The sequence below is a fragment of the Carassius auratus genome, chromosome 19, assembly GCF_003368295.1.
Source record: "Carassius auratus strain Wakin chromosome 19, ASM336829v1, whole genome shotgun sequence".
NCBI classification, from domain to species: Eukaryota; Metazoa; Chordata; class Actinopteri; order Cypriniformes; family Cyprinidae; genus Carassius; species Carassius auratus.
In genome coordinates, this window is record NC_039261.1 from 7,133,253 (window position 1) to 7,149,110 (window position 15,858).

A 15,858-nucleotide genomic window follows, 5' to 3' on the forward strand; every position below is an offset into this window, starting at 1 on the left:
AGTACCATTTGAATTTCAAAACAATCAATGCCAATAAAAAACAAAAATGATTTCCATGTTCAATTCTAAGTGGACTGCAAAAAAATTCCAAAGTATAGTCATTGCCAGTGCTTTAAGTGGGCCAGCACACACCGGTACTCAGTACCACCACTTCCAAATATAGCTCTTGAGCTTACTGCCACCTCTCCATGCGCCCAGAACGTGCTTGTAGCGTACCGGTTCGCTCATTTGGACATCTGTTTTAATAGAGGTTTTAATCTTTTACCTGCACTGCCGATTTTCACAGCGCCCTTCACAATGCAAGCTTCCTAATTCATCCCACCCAGAGCAGAAACTACATTACCCATTCACCCTTAAGTTACACAAGTGAATAGCGCATGTGTCGCTTTTCCCACTGTTAAGTGTCAACAACTCAACGTGGCCGGAGAAGGTGTGTGAAACTCGTTGTGAGTTATACTAAAGCAAAATCTTGAGTATTTATTGTCTGATAAACATTAAAAACTGTCTGCGGAGGTTGAGTCGTCCTGCAGCCCCCGCTGGCTGCTCATTGGCTGCAGTATCTTTTTTCTAAATTCTAAAAAAATACCGTAGACGGCAAGGCACAAATTTAGATATTTAATTATCTAATTAATCTATAGCCTATGCACAAAGACAATATGATCTTTTTGTCCCCTTTTTGTTTTAAAGCTTGATGAAGAGAGAGAGCGCAAGTTGCTGCAGCTGTGAGGAGGACAGTGATGCACGCGCACAGGAGTGATTGACAGTTCGCGGCACTGTGTACAAAAAATACTCCGCTACACAATTATTTCATTATTTTCGTTTAAGCTTATTAACGTTAGCGTTACAGAAAGGTCTGATTTACGCACTGTTACAGTCATTGTTTTTTTTTTAAACAATGACATTTGAGTTCATGATTTTAATGTTGCTGTTTCTTGTGGCAGACTGAAGAGTAATCCGGTTTTATACTGAAACTTTCCGTCTAAAAGTCCTTCCTTGGTCTTATCCATATTTCTTTGCACGTTGAACACACATAAGCCACAACTGGAAATAAAAAAAAACTGCAACCGCGTTAATTGCGTTATTTTTTTTTAACGCGTTAAATATTTCAAATTAATCGAATGCGTTAACGCGCTAATTTTGACAGCACTAATATATATATATATATATATATATATATATATATATATCCAGGCAAACCCCTCCAATGATAAACTGCTCATGGCACCACACTTGCACGCTCGCTAGCCAGGTTAACTGACCCCCAAAAGTTCTTAGGGGCTCCTCTTTATAGTCCAAGCCCCGCCCCTTTTGTTAAAACCATTAAAACCATTGAATAAATTAGTGGGTAAGTATTTCAGGTGAGTATGTACATTTTTCACAACATCACAAAAATATATACACACAAAAATAGCCAAAATATTTACAGAAACAAACTCCAAACCAAAAATAACAAATACAAATGTAGACACATAAACATTTTCATAATAATAATAACACATTTCCATTATCCCCCCTAACGAACCAAGACAATGGACGAGCCGACTTCCGGTTGCTTCGCGCCGATGCAGCCACACACATCGGTCCTGGCACTATTTATCCAGGCCGCTGGGTGGCGCTCGGGTTCGGTCGATCGATGGTGGAGAAGCAACGCGAAAGGCTGGCAACACAGACGCTGACAAACACCGAACACAGGTATGTATTAACATAACATGACGAAACATAAAACATAGAAACAGAAACAAACACAACTCAGGTATGTATGCATGTTGTTATGCGCAGCAGGGATTCTGAAGGGGATGGAAATGGAGTGGCTATGTTTGCGTGTATGATGACCAGCGTGCAAATGGCGTGCGTGTGTACCCACAATGCCCCAGCAGGGAACGGAGGATGAGGTAAGAGGGTGTGTGTGTGTGCGTGTTTGCGCTTGTGTGCGCGTGTGTGCTGTGCTGCGCTGCGCTAACCAACAGGGACAGGTCACCCTGTCACACACTGCAAATCCAAGAACTGCACACAGAAAACTCAAAATGCCTCACATCACAATGAAGCATTCAAAATATCACAAACACATCTCAAAAGCAAACATTTGCAAACACCTTTACCATAGTCGTGGCCTAGTGGTTAGAGAGTATTACTCCTAACCCTAAGGTTGTGGGTTTGAGTCTCGGGCCGGCATTACTATGACTTGGGTGCCCTTGAGCAAGGCACCGAACCCCAACTGCTCCCTGGACACTGCAGCATAAATGGCTGCCTACTGCTCTGTGTGTGTGTGTGTGTGTGTGTGTTCCCTGCTGTATGCACTTTGGATGGGTTAAATGCAGAGCATGAATTCTGAGTATGGGTTAACATACTTGGCTGTATGTCACGTCACTAATATCAATTCCTGTTAGATTTTGTGTGTTACATGGAGAATTGTGTTATGTGTTTTGGAAAAAGTGTTTTATGAAATTGAAAACTGAGTCAAAGTCTGAGAATTAGTGCATGGTTTAACAGATTTGGTGTGTGTTGTGGTGTTTGATCATCAGGTTTCACAAATTGTGTGATAAGTAAACATTTTGTGTGTAATTTTTAAGTATTTTTTTAAATAATTCTGTTATGAAGTAAGTTAAGATGACCACTGTGTAATGAATGTATTTAAACAAATATAAATTGTAGAATTTAAAAGTAAATTTAAAAACTGCATTATGTGCAGTTCACATCTTTGCATAATTGTTTTTAAAATTGATTGATAATCATATATATAAAAAAAATAGTAGTTAAATTTAAGTTTGGGCTCTGTTGCTAATTATAACCTCATAGTAATGTAAAAGGGTTCTTTATAGTTTAGAGCATAAGCTGAGGTACATTTTTTATCCAAAATAAAATTGTATTTATAATTGTATTTAAAGAAAGATCAATTTGTTCAGTAAACCACTGTTTAATAAAAAAGCAATTTTATGATTAGTTTTTTCCCCCTGTTTTACCAAAACCATACCGAACCGTGATGTCAAAACGGAGGTACATATCGAACAATCACAAAAACTTTTTTATAAGTCATATAGGTTAGTAAAATGGTTAATAGAGTAAGAGGGGACAAATTAATCCATATTCTGTACAATACGTACAGTAAGCTACTTCAGCGAAACCGTTGTCACATTCCATAGTTTTAGTCCTTGTTTTCTAACTAACTCACAAAAAAAAGTGTTAAACTGTTGATATCCATATGCCAAATTGGTTCAGAAGTGAGTCTTGTATTCCTTGAAACTATACTTTTACTGAAAATATCATCTTTGTGACTGCACAGGAAAATTGTGCGATGATGGAAAAGATAACATCTAAATTTGGCAACGACACTTTGTACCATGTCGTAGGTTACGGTTTACAATATCATTTTCCGTTGTGCTTGGATGGAAGCTGGTTTCATACTCCTTCATTCAAGTAAATACCACCCACATGAAATTTGCTCATCCTTGCCTTGTTTGACTTTTTAAAAAATATGCTATAAAACTTGTCAGATAAATTTGCATGTTTTATTTTGACACTATATAAAGGCAAAGGCAAGGGGAAGTTCACAGACCGGCGTGTGATAACTTTTATACAAACAGCATTTGTCTTTGGTTGTTCCACTGTATTTTCTTCTGCTGTAGTTAAAGGGCATGACACGCATGCCATAACTGGATTTGATTCTAATTCATTCACATATAATACCCTCAAGGCTCTCTTTTCTTTTTGCATTTTTTTTTTTTTCTGTGGAGATCTTTTAAACGTTTTGTTATGCTTTATGCACTTGTTCTTATACCTCCTCCAGTTGGTGCAAATTCCCAGCACAGCATCGTATTATCAACATACTGCCCCATTCAAACCACTGTGTATAAACAAACGTGTGTTTGCCTGCTAAATGAGACATCCGATTTCATTTGCATGTTAGTCACCCAGTTATTAAAACAACAAAATGTTACAAGGGAATTGTATCAGGGATGAGCAAATCAATATATTTGTCCCTGTTTGAGTTTGTTTACTTTGCGTAGATACCCCTTCTTTTTATGTGAGAAACACATGAGCCCATTGTATTGTGAAATTACAATTAAAAACGGTCTACAAACAATTATTACCTTGGGTAAACCACATCATAAACTGTTTGTATTTATTAGATATTCTACATCATCATGCAATCATAACATTTGATAATTGTACAAGAATTTAAAAAATACTATTAAAAAAATTACATTTAAACTGCTACTGCAAGTACATGATAAAAGTTCATTTGAAGCTCACTTTCATCTTTGAAGATTGCATAATGAATAATATTTTCAAGCACTCGATCTTTTTATGTAATTATTTAATCAGTGGAAGGCCCTTTGAGTGGCATTTTCAATTAGTTACATCGTCTTCAATTATTTTCAGGTTGTTCGATGACATCTTAGTCATCCTTGAGCCATTGCCTAGAAAGAATAGAGTTTTAGATTGGGTCTTGCCTTTCATGACCCTCATTACTGCAACCATCATTAATGAACACAACCCAGTATCATAATTAAAAACATATTATTAGTATTTTAGTTTTTTTGTGTTCTTTACAAAACCCATTAATGGGCCACTTTGTGAACATGCACCAAAGATGTTTGTCCACTGCCAACAGAAGTGTCAGTAAGTTATATTTGAGATTTGGCTCATGTGTAGCAGACTTATGAAAGTCAGCATGTTTGCAACCCATTTAAATGTTTTAATCTGGCCACAAGGCATATGTACAAGTAAAACAGCATATTCATTTGAGCGGGACTGTTTCTTATGCACCATATCATCAGTTACTGGCTAATATTCTACTTTTGTTGTTAATTTATGCAGAAGTTAGACATTCATTTTAAATAATAGTTTTCTTTACATTTTAATGTTATATATCTTGTATTGCCTAAATGTGAAAGCTGTTAACACTTATTGGTATCAGTGTTTTTGTTGTGTATCATGCAACCATATATTGTTGTATCATGCACAATATGACCATGAACATGTGTTAAGAAAGTAAATAGGTTCAATTTTGATTTCATGTTGAGTTTAAAAAGAACATGAAAACAGGCCCTCAGGGCTAGATTTATCAAAGCCTTCCTTGAAGCCAGTGTTGTTTATATTTGTATGTTTAGTGCTCCGATAAATGCAGGAATCATAGGAGTTCAGGGGGTTTGAAGAAAACCTAAAGGTGAACCTCTTTTCAAAGTGAACCACAAAATGTTCCTGTATAGTGATGGCGAAATGGGGTAAATGGATGGGTTTTCTTTGAAGCTGTTGTGTTAAGGGGAGTGGACACTTGGTTATCTTGATCAAAGCCCCGAGGTCATGCACTCTGGCCCGCGTCTGGGGTCATGAGTGATGGCGATTCTGCGTGACATGACACATCCTGACATTTAATTTCACCCATCAGATAATAGCGCAGAGGAGGATGGTAGCTCATTTGTGTCATATGAATAAATCTGTAGAGAATGTGGGCTTAATAGAATAAAAACAGAGGTTTCAGCCACTGAAACAATTAACAGTTGATCTAATGATGGCTCTCAAGAGTTTTTTTTTTTTTATGATTTGATTTATCTGCTCTGCATATTCCTCTAGGCCACTTTTAATGGTTTTCTGTGTTTTTTAGTCTACCACACCAAAAAAAAAAAAAAAAAAAAAAAAAAAAAAAATACTGTATGGCACTATTGGTTGTCAATATATTTTCTAAATCTTTTAGAGCATTTATGTGAAATAGGAGTCAGTCCATCACACTTTAGTACTCTCAATATACAATCATTTAGAATATTATCACATGCATAAATACATCATAAGAGGTTAAATCATGGTCTTATCAAAAAGAAAGGACACAACTTGCATACATACTGGGGGATTATATGTTTGTGGGGACTAAATGAGCTGGCATTTGTACCAAACCTTGGCTGTGCTGTTTTTAAAGAGTTGTGAGTCATCCTTCTCTTGGAGAACTAAAAATAGATTCAATCATTTGGCAGCTCTGGGCTTTGGATCATTTAAACAATATATTACTAAATGAAACATTACTGATGCATATAAAGGTTGTGAGAGGGTAGCACAAAAAAACATATCTGGATAAAACATTTCAAATTGAGCAAAAATTAGATTCTTTTGGTATACTTACTAATTAAACAGGCTTATTGGGTTGCTTCCTAAACTTAGATTAAAGGAACAGTTCACCCACAAATTAACTTTCTGTTGTCATTTACTCATTTTAAACCAATATGATTTTCTTCTGTAGAAAACCAAAGGTGGATTTTTGAAATACTTTTATGGTGCTTTTTTATTATTATTGTTTTGACAAACACAGTATCCATTCACTCTCATGAAAATGAAAAAGAAATGGGTAAAAATGGTATTCTTTTCAGATTTTTCAGACTTTCTTTTTTTTCTTTCTTTTTTTTTTTACATATTGATAATTGGTCAAAGAAGATACTGTTTATCTGTGAATTGTTTGAAATTTTATTCAGACAAACCTAGTAAAGTGACTACAAAGTTAAAGCACGGCACTTCTTTTAAGAACACTTTGGGTTCAAACACCTGATACCCTTAAAAAAATGCACCTTTGAATGTCAGGGGTGATGCAGAGGGAAGCAAACCACTGTGGCTTTTCATCATTGTTCACCATCTCTGTCCATGAAAAGCTCTAAAATTACAGAGGGCGCATAAGGCCAGCCTCATGCAGACAGAGCCTGCGAAAGCACAGACAGAGCTGTACACTGTGTCAAACCTGGCTTAATGCACCATCCCTGTGGAAGACTCACTTTTAAAGAGCCAAATGAAGAAGATTAGGTGCTTTTTGTTTAGAGATATTGTTCTCCTGTGTAATAATTTGCCTCAAAGTGAAATGCTGGCTGACACTTGAAAGTGAGAATGATTTTAAACTAAAACAGAACAGAATTCAAAGATCAAAAGCCTGCTTATTAAAGGGGTCCTATTATGCGTTTTCACTTTTGAATTTTAGTCCGTGTGTAGTGTTCAAGTTTGGGCATAAAAAAGATCTACAAAGTTCCAAATCTCAAAGTCCACTCCAAAGGGAGATATTTTGTTTTAAGAAAAAATAAAAAATATATATATCTTTGTAAAAACAGCTTGTTTGGATTCCGGGTTTTTGTGATGCCACAAAAAGACCCATTAGAATATCATTAAAATAATTCCAGCCTACAGAAATTCGAATGATGTAATCTGCAGATTTTCCACTTCAATGATGAGACTACAGTGTTTCCCATTCATTGACTGAGGGTGTTCAAGTCATACACACATCATCATCCTTTTGTAAAAACATATAATAAAAATATATATTTTTTTCTCTGTCATGGTGACACAAAGGTTACTTTTCTTTGTAAGTGTCTAAGTAGAACAAATTTCACAATTTTAATAATTTCACAATTTTTAATAATTATAATATTTCTGAATTGACAGTGATTAAATTGACTACAGTGAATGCATTGAATTGCTATTGATAATACTATATTCATAATTTGACATAACATAACAGTTAAACCGTGTGTGTGTTTGTGTGTGTGTGTGCGCGCGTGTGTTTTGCTAATTTATTATGCAATTAACAAAAGCAAAAAAGGCCTCTAACACTAGCTTGCTCTATTCTTTTTCTGTTTTCTGTTTTTTTTTTGTATTTATTATATATATATATATATATATATATATATATATATATATATATATATATATATATATATATATATATATATATATATATATATCTATATCTATATATATCTATATATATCTATATCTATATATATCTATATATCTATATATATCTATATCTATATATATATATATATATATATATATATATATATATATAAACTTACTACGTATACTGCAAGTGTTATAGTACTTGCGTGTCATTGCTCTTTTGTTGATTTTGATTGCTTCCATTGTCCTCATTTGTAAGTCACTTTGGATAAAAGCGTCTGATAAATTGAAATGTGTACATAATAAATATATATATATATATATATATATATATATATATATATATATATATATATATATATATATATATATATATATATATAAATGTGAATATATAAATTAAGTGACATACATGGAAATAAATAACTTTTTGTGTATTATTGACATGTTCAATAGTTTGAGATCAGATACCTGTGGTCCAAATCATTGGTGTTAAAGTTTCTATTCCTCACCATAAAACTGATGCATGTACCACCTCAGGCCACAGTTCTGTGAGAATAATTGAAGTTTTATCAAGGTGTCTTACAGCTGGTTCAATGCCACTCATTCTGACAGCAAAACCATGGGCTCACAATCCCTGTATTTGGCTTTTTCTGACAGCCAGAGAGGACTCAGTGAATTTTTTATTTTAAAGGGATCTTAAAATGTTGTTAAAAATAACATTATTTTGTGAAATGAAATGTGTTTATACAGTTTAAGGTAAAAAACAATTTTCCATATACTGTACATTATTGTTTCTCATCTATGCCCCACCTTTCTGAGCTTTTTTACAAAGCTCATTGTTCTGGAAAGCCAAGTGTGCTCTGATTGGCCAGCTATCCAGTGTGTTGTGATTGGTCGAATGCCTCAAGCGGGTGACTGAAATGTAATGCCCCATACTGTTATGGCGTGTCCCATTCAGAACACAGGACAAAAAACAATAAAACCCATTACAAACGAGGCAGCTGTTGCATCCACTGGGTACATAATTACTGATAATAGTGACTTATACTGTCTTTTTATGCGTTGCCTATAAGACTAAATGCCTAAAGTTGATGTATTTCCTCAACGACCAGCACGGATCAGCTCTAGGCATGATGAAGTGGATATCGTCCTCTTTTGGAAGGCCAAACGAAGTAGTTTTGCGTTCACAATGAAACACATAGCGACTCCACAACATGGCGCCGGAGTCAACAGCAAGAATAAAAGGTAAGCCTACTTTCTTTGCGTGAACATTAGGGTGGCGTTATGCAAATCTTCCCACACAGTGATGTAGACGTGGGGGCGTGTTAGAACGAGCTGTTTTAGGAGGGCGTGGACAATTTTTAACTTTTAGAAAGAATATATCTTTGGATTTGAGACTTTAGTCTTTGCAACTTTACAGATCTTTTTTTATGCACCACGAGCTTGTAACACTCCAAAGAGAAAGGAAAAATTGTAATCGCATCATATGAACACTAGGTAGGAATTGTTACTGTCAAAGATTTTGAGCTCAACGATCAACGGATGTAAAAGACCTGAATGGGATTTAAAAGTTTCAAAACCTAGGACCAGATAATTAATTCTGATAATTGACATTAGTGTAATATAAAAGAATGTATAATTTACTCCACTGTCCTTAAGGTGGACAGTCTGCGATTGAACAGGTAGTATCTAAGTAACTAAGTAGTATCATTTTCAAAATGGTATGAAGTAAACTTTATCTTTGCAAAACAATTATTGTGAATTCTGTTTGAAAAACAATATAGTGAGTGGAGCTCTTTCAAATTAGAGCCAGTGTTTTGTGCCTTTCAACAAATTCTGGCAAGGTAGAAAGACTTCTTTTACACACGTCGTCTTTGCTTGCCCTGCTCCAAGCAGCAGGTCTTTGAATACCTTGGGGGAAAAAAAGAAAAAAAAGACCTTTAAAGTGAATACCCATGGAATGGTGGCTTTCTGAGAGAATCTATGTAAGATAAACGTAGGCGGAGACATTTTTCTCCCTGAAGTTTTTAGCCAAAAAGTTTTTTTTCCTTGACTCCAGGAAGAATAGTCAGGAAACACCTGTATTGCACCAAGAAAACAGCCCATTTCTGTCTGAGTTCCTTTTTTAATGTAATTTTACTTTTAGCTCCTTACTTGCAATTACCCCTGGAGACTAGTCTTGTTTGTCATTGACTTGCATCAGATTGGAAAACAAGGCAGTTTATTTTTATTTATTTTTTTACACAGAGAGCAACATACATTTCTAATCACTTTGATTTGACAAATATGCCTTTTGGTGAAAAAAAAAAAAAAAGTCTCCAATCAAGAAGCACTTACTACAAATTTTAATTGTACTTTACAGTTTCTCGAACAATTCTGTCATATTGCAGCAAGCTTCCTTAAGCTGCAACACACAGAGAGTGGCATTCAAATCCTCAAATGATTCACCCAAACTCAGCAAGTGTTAACCCTACATGACCAGAAAAAGACAAAAAGAGCATTTTTTAGAATTGTTGGGGTTTGATGTTCATTTGTTAGCCTCACTGTGAACACACCACACATACATCCTTCCTTTGAAATGTTTTTTAACCAAGTTTCCTTCACAGGAGGCATTGATGTCAAAGCTTGTCTCTCTATACAGAGTCAATCTCCTATTCCTTTTCAAATGCACTGCGTAAATCCCTGACCCATATCTCATTCCCTTTCACCCGCAACACGCGTCTGTAGTAGTAAAATAAATGAATATGAATGCACATGAAAATGAATCAGCCCTGAATTAACAAATAGTAATTTCATGAAAGGATGGAGAATGAGTGTTTTGAACTGAGACATGATTGAGCTTCCATTTTAATTATTTAGGGTTTGTGGGTGATGTAACATGGCACAACAAAAGCTTTTACATAATTACTGGCACTATAACTACAGTAATAAAATAATTACTGTAATGATTCTCAATTGCTTGTAATCAATGTACTCTATCCAAAACAACAACAACAAAATATGTTAAAAATGTTTCTAAGTGTCACCTGCTCTGTACTGTAAACAGGCCATTCCAGTTGCTCAAAGTTTTCCCTGAATGTAAGATTAGTTCTCTAAAGTATAATAATGTAGATGGCACTAACTCCATCACTGGAATTATTTAATTTTCAGGCTGTGATCAAGATGGATGACTTACAACAGCCTTTAATCAATATCTTTCAAGAATGTGTGATAATAGTTTTATGGTTGATTGTCTTTGCCTGAATAAATGACCAGTGAAGTTCTTTACCTTCAGACAACAAGTCAAGCCTCATTGGATGTCTGCATGTGTGGGATATAAAAATGAATTAAATTCTGTGAGTAATCCTTCAGTTTTTAAAAACTGGTGCAACAGAATATAGTGTACAATAATAGGACTGTAGAGAAATCATAATGCTATTACTTAGCAAAATTATAGATTCTGTATAATGTCTCTGCTCTCACATTTATTGTACTACTATTAGACACGGAGCATTAGCATGAGAATTGAGGATGCAGAATTGCAATACAATTGAAGTACTGAAGTAGAATATAAAGTAGGTTTGTGTGTGATACATATGTACGTACAGTGGGTAAAATAATTATCGAACACATCACATTTTTTCTCAGTAAATATTTGTGTAAAGGTGCTGTTGGTATGACATTGTGTCTGTTACAACCCAAGTAATCCATCCATACAAAGAAAACAATGCAAATAAGTTTAGAAATTAAGTTCTGTGCAATAAAATGGTATGATCCAAGGAAAAAGTATTGAAATTTATTTAATACTTCATACAAAACCCTTTGTTGGTAATGGCAGCTTCATGACACCTCTGTATGGAGAAACTAGTCATATGCATTGCACAGACATGATTTTGGCCCATTCTTCAACACAAACAGTCTTCAAATCTTGAAGGTTCCTTGGGCCTCTTCTATGAACTCTAATGTTTAGTTCTTTACATAGATTTTCTGTTGGATTCAGGTGATTGGCTGGGCCATTCTAGCAGCTTTACATTCTTTCTCAGAAACCAAATGAGAGTTTCCTTGGCTGTGTGCTTGGGATCATTGTTTTGCTGAAATGTCCACCCTCATTTCATCATCCTGGTAGATGGCAGCAGATTTTTTATCAAGAATGTCTCTGTATATTTTTCCATTCATCCTTCCATCAATTATATGAATTTTGCTATTGTTACACCATGATATTTTGGAGTGATGTGCAGTGACATTTGACCTCCAAACATGATGTGTATTGTGGCATCCAAAGAGTAAAATTTTTGTTTGTCTCATCTGACCAGACTACATTGTCCCAGTAGTTCACAGGCTTGTCTAACTGTTTTGTAGCAAACTTTAAACGATCTTCAACGTGCTTTTCCTTCAGCAATAGAGCCTTGCGTGGTGAGCGTGCATACAGGCCATGGTGGCTGAGTGCATTACTTATTGTTTTCTTTGAAACAGTTGTACCTGTTAATGACAGATCTTTCTGAAGCTCTCCACAACTGATCCTTGATTCTTGGACAACTCTTCTGATAATTATTTTCACTCCTTTGTCAGAAATCTTGCAAAGAGCACCTGGTTGTGCCCGGTTTATGGTGAAATTATGTTCTTCCCACTTCTGGATTATGGCCTCAACAGTGCTCACTGTAACATTCAGAAGTATAGAAATCCTTCTGTAAACAATGTCATCGGTATGTTTTGCAACAATAAGGTTGCGGAGGTCTTGAGAAAGCTCTTTAAATTTACCCATCATGAAATATTTCTTACTGTATGTAACACGTTGGTCATGAGACACCTTTTTATAGGCCATCTGTTGGAACTGAACCAACTAATATTGATTTCCACTGACAAGGGGCAGGATTGCTTTCTAGTTACTGATAACATTTCAGATGGTGTCTTGGTTTTCAATGCCTTTTTGCACCTCCCTTTCTTTATTTGTTCAACACTTTTTCCCTGTATCATTCTACTTTATTGCACAGAACTTAATTTCTGAACTTATTTGTTTTGCTTTCTTTGTATATATGGGTTTCTTGGATTGTTACCAACAACTGGTGAACATTTCATGTCAACAGCACCTTTGGAAATATATTTACTGAGAAAATTCGTGATGTGTTCAATGCTTATTTTACCCACTGTATATATAAATAAAGAACTGCATTTCTTCAATATATACATCTTTACTATATAAGAAGTCTGCACTTTAATGTTTTATCAATTTACATCCTTTCTGAATAAAAGTATAAAAATATCAGTTTCTTTAAAAACTAACTACTTACCCCAAACTTTAGAATGGCAGTGTATGTTGTTAGGAAAGATTACTATTTTGAATAAGTGTTTTTGTTGTTTACTTTTTATTCATCAAAGAATCCTGAAAAAAATATCACAAGTTCCAGAAAAAATATTAAGCAACACATCTGTTTCCAACACTGATAACAAATCAGCATATTAGAATGATTTCTGAAGGGTCATGTGACACTAAAGACTGGAGTAATGATGCTGAAAATTTAATTCACAAAATATTATAGAACATGTCACAGAATGCTATTGTTGTTGTTATTAGTTATAGCATATTTTATCATGCTATTTAATTATATGGATTCTTGTCATTTCAATTCAAATTTCTACTCATTTGGAACGTGGTCAAATAAATTACAATTCCAATTCATGAACTGACAGGAAGCCAACTGTTTTAATTTAGAATTTTTCCCAACCCTGGTAACCTCTGATCCATGTTCAGTCCCATTGTTTAGACCTCGAAAGTCAGAAAGGGCATGTGCCCAGAGTATCCTCGATCCCCTGACCACACGAAACAAGATCTAGAACACGTGTAAAAGCTGTTGTGTGAGGCAAAGGCGAAGTGGGCCAGGATGTGCTACGTGCTGCGTGACCTGAATTGCACTTAACGCTTCGATTGATTAAATCCTGGAAGCTTCTGAAACTTCTCTGTGGAACGGAGGGTGCTCTTTCAATTACCCAGTGAATTTCGTCATGCTTTGTGTATCGAGCCTCAGTCACAAGAGATGCACATGGATAGAATTACTAAGGCACCCGGGGAAAGTTCGCGACAGGAGGGGGTAACCGAATTCACTCCGATCACCCTGGCAGGTTTGATTCCTTCATTAAAAGCACTCAAGTGAATTATGAGCAATTATAGTTATAGAGATAAGTTAGAAAGCGTTTTTGGAGCCATGTGGCCTAGCATGTGTTTTGGTGCTCCCTGTAAACAATGTCTGGTCTTTGCTGAGCTCGCAGCTTTCTTTCTTACTGCCCAACACAGTCTAAATTGGCTTATGGATATGATACTGAACTGTACAGGTTTGATCTTAATTTCACCTTAATTAAAGCATAGGTTTTGGCTCTTTGCTGCCCTGGTGATAAGAGAATGAGAGCACTACGACTTTGCTCATTTCCGCTGGATTAGAGGTGGATGATAATTAGACAGTAAGACGGCAGGAGTTTCAGATCAAGGGGCAATTGCTAATAATGATACTGGCTGCAAAAATTTAAGAAAACTTGATAGGACATTATACTATGGAAATCTCTGAACAATGATTGTTTTTAGCATTGTGAACTGGCATAGTATATTTACAGTTACAGCAATCTCATGACAGTCATGGTCAAATTAAATTGAAACATTGTTTTATACTTTTATAGGGCCAAATATACCATATTAATGTAAAAATAATGGATTTTTTTTTCCTCAAAGGGGTTTTACACGCATTTTAAGTTATGCATTTTGTTTTGTTTTATAATTAAAACTTGCCATAACATTTTCTGGTAATTTTCTGCCAGGACATTATCTTTATTTGTTCAGATTTTTGATACAGTGTGTTTTCCATAAGGATTACTTGTAAGCAAACACACTGGGGGGACACAGAGGCAAGTGCACACAACAGCAGGTTTATTGAACACTGGCAGGTAGGTGAGAGCAAGACAACGAATCCGGGTAGTATACAGGGAATTGCAAGGGCTCTTGTTTCTTATCTGGGAGTTAATGAGTCATTTTCCTTATCCTAGGAATCCAAGTAGAATGGAGCATGGAGACAGTGGAGCACAGGGGTACGTGGAGTGGATAGATGGAGCGGCTAACAGTAATAGCAGGTACTATAAGAGTCAGGGAACTAATCATGCAATTTTTGAGACCAGACAAATGCCCGAATCGAACGGTAATTGTTTCACATGTGGACGTCTATAAAAATAAGTTTACATATCACCTGAGTGATTAAACTCATGAATTCGAATGGCAATCTATTCACAGAGGAGGAGTGAGTTCTGTGATCCTACGAACATGCTGCTCACGTGACCAGTCACAATTGTCTGCTGTAAATAAAATAAACTTCCCAAATTGATTCTTATTATTGTGTGAAATGTACTTAAACACTTATGTAAAATGTATACGTATAATATATAATCCCATTTATTATCCGATTGAAATTCCTGGGTTTAAAATATGTGCTATAATTGTACATAATTATACGTGATAATCAAGTAGCATATATCAGTTTATACTAGTACAACTTTTAAAACTGTATTGCATACCTGCTGCTGCCATAATAAAGACCCATTTCAAATGTTTTCTGTGCTTTTCTTCTTTCTGCTGTCACTGTGAGCAGTTATGAAGTAGGCGGTTCTTTGAAATACTTTCCAGCATTTGAGAAATAAACGTGTATGCAAATTACACTGAAGTACAACAGGTAACGTACCTTACAGTGTTCTGGAGTGCTCAAAAAGGGTTTAAGCACTGAATTTTGAAAGGATTTCTTTGTGTAAACTCAGATTCAGAAGGCAATTCAATTAACACACGCCCTTGGTGTTTGTCAAAAAACAGTAGATAATTCAGCCGGGGATTTTTGAGGGGATAGTGAGAGAAAAATTTCTGCTGGATTCAGACGACAGTTAAATCACTAACTACCCCCTGTAAATGGTGAAAATCACTTATGTTCCTATGAGAAACAATTACCGTCCGAATAAAGCTAAAGATTATACGGGAGGAGTGCAAGGCTATGGTGCTCTTGATGAGTGGTCACAGTTGGTGTTGGTTAATGATTGGGGGATTGGGATCTGGTGAGCGTAGTTGGTGGTTACTGACTCCCTGACAGTAGGCTACTCTTGGTGTATTCAAGATTCAAATCATGATAATTAATAAATAAAAAAAGAAAGAAAAAAAATCTGCATCTATCCCACATGTGCATTCAAATGCACATAAACCCATGA

The 15,858-nt window shown here is 35.5% G+C and overlaps 1 long non-coding RNA gene across 3 annotated transcripts in view; it reads left to right on the plus strand.

Moving 5' to 3' along the window:
- The first annotated feature begins 1,471 nt into the window (after positions 1-1,471).
- The window catches only part of LOC113120260 (uncharacterized), a 29,989-nt gene continuing 15,602 nt past the window's right edge, over positions 1,472-15,858 (plus strand). Inside the window, exons 1-4 of one of the 3 annotated variants that reach the window (XR_003294564.1) lie at positions 1,472-1,892; positions 14,487-14,562; positions 14,662-14,745; positions 14,903-15,064. This is a non-coding gene — a long non-coding RNA (uncharacterized LOC113120260). Of the gene's footprint in view, positions 1,893-14,486; positions 14,563-14,661; positions 14,746-14,902; positions 15,065-15,858 lie in introns of those variants that run through there. The other 2 variants (XR_003294562.1, XR_003294563.1) reach the window with 2 other exon arrangements.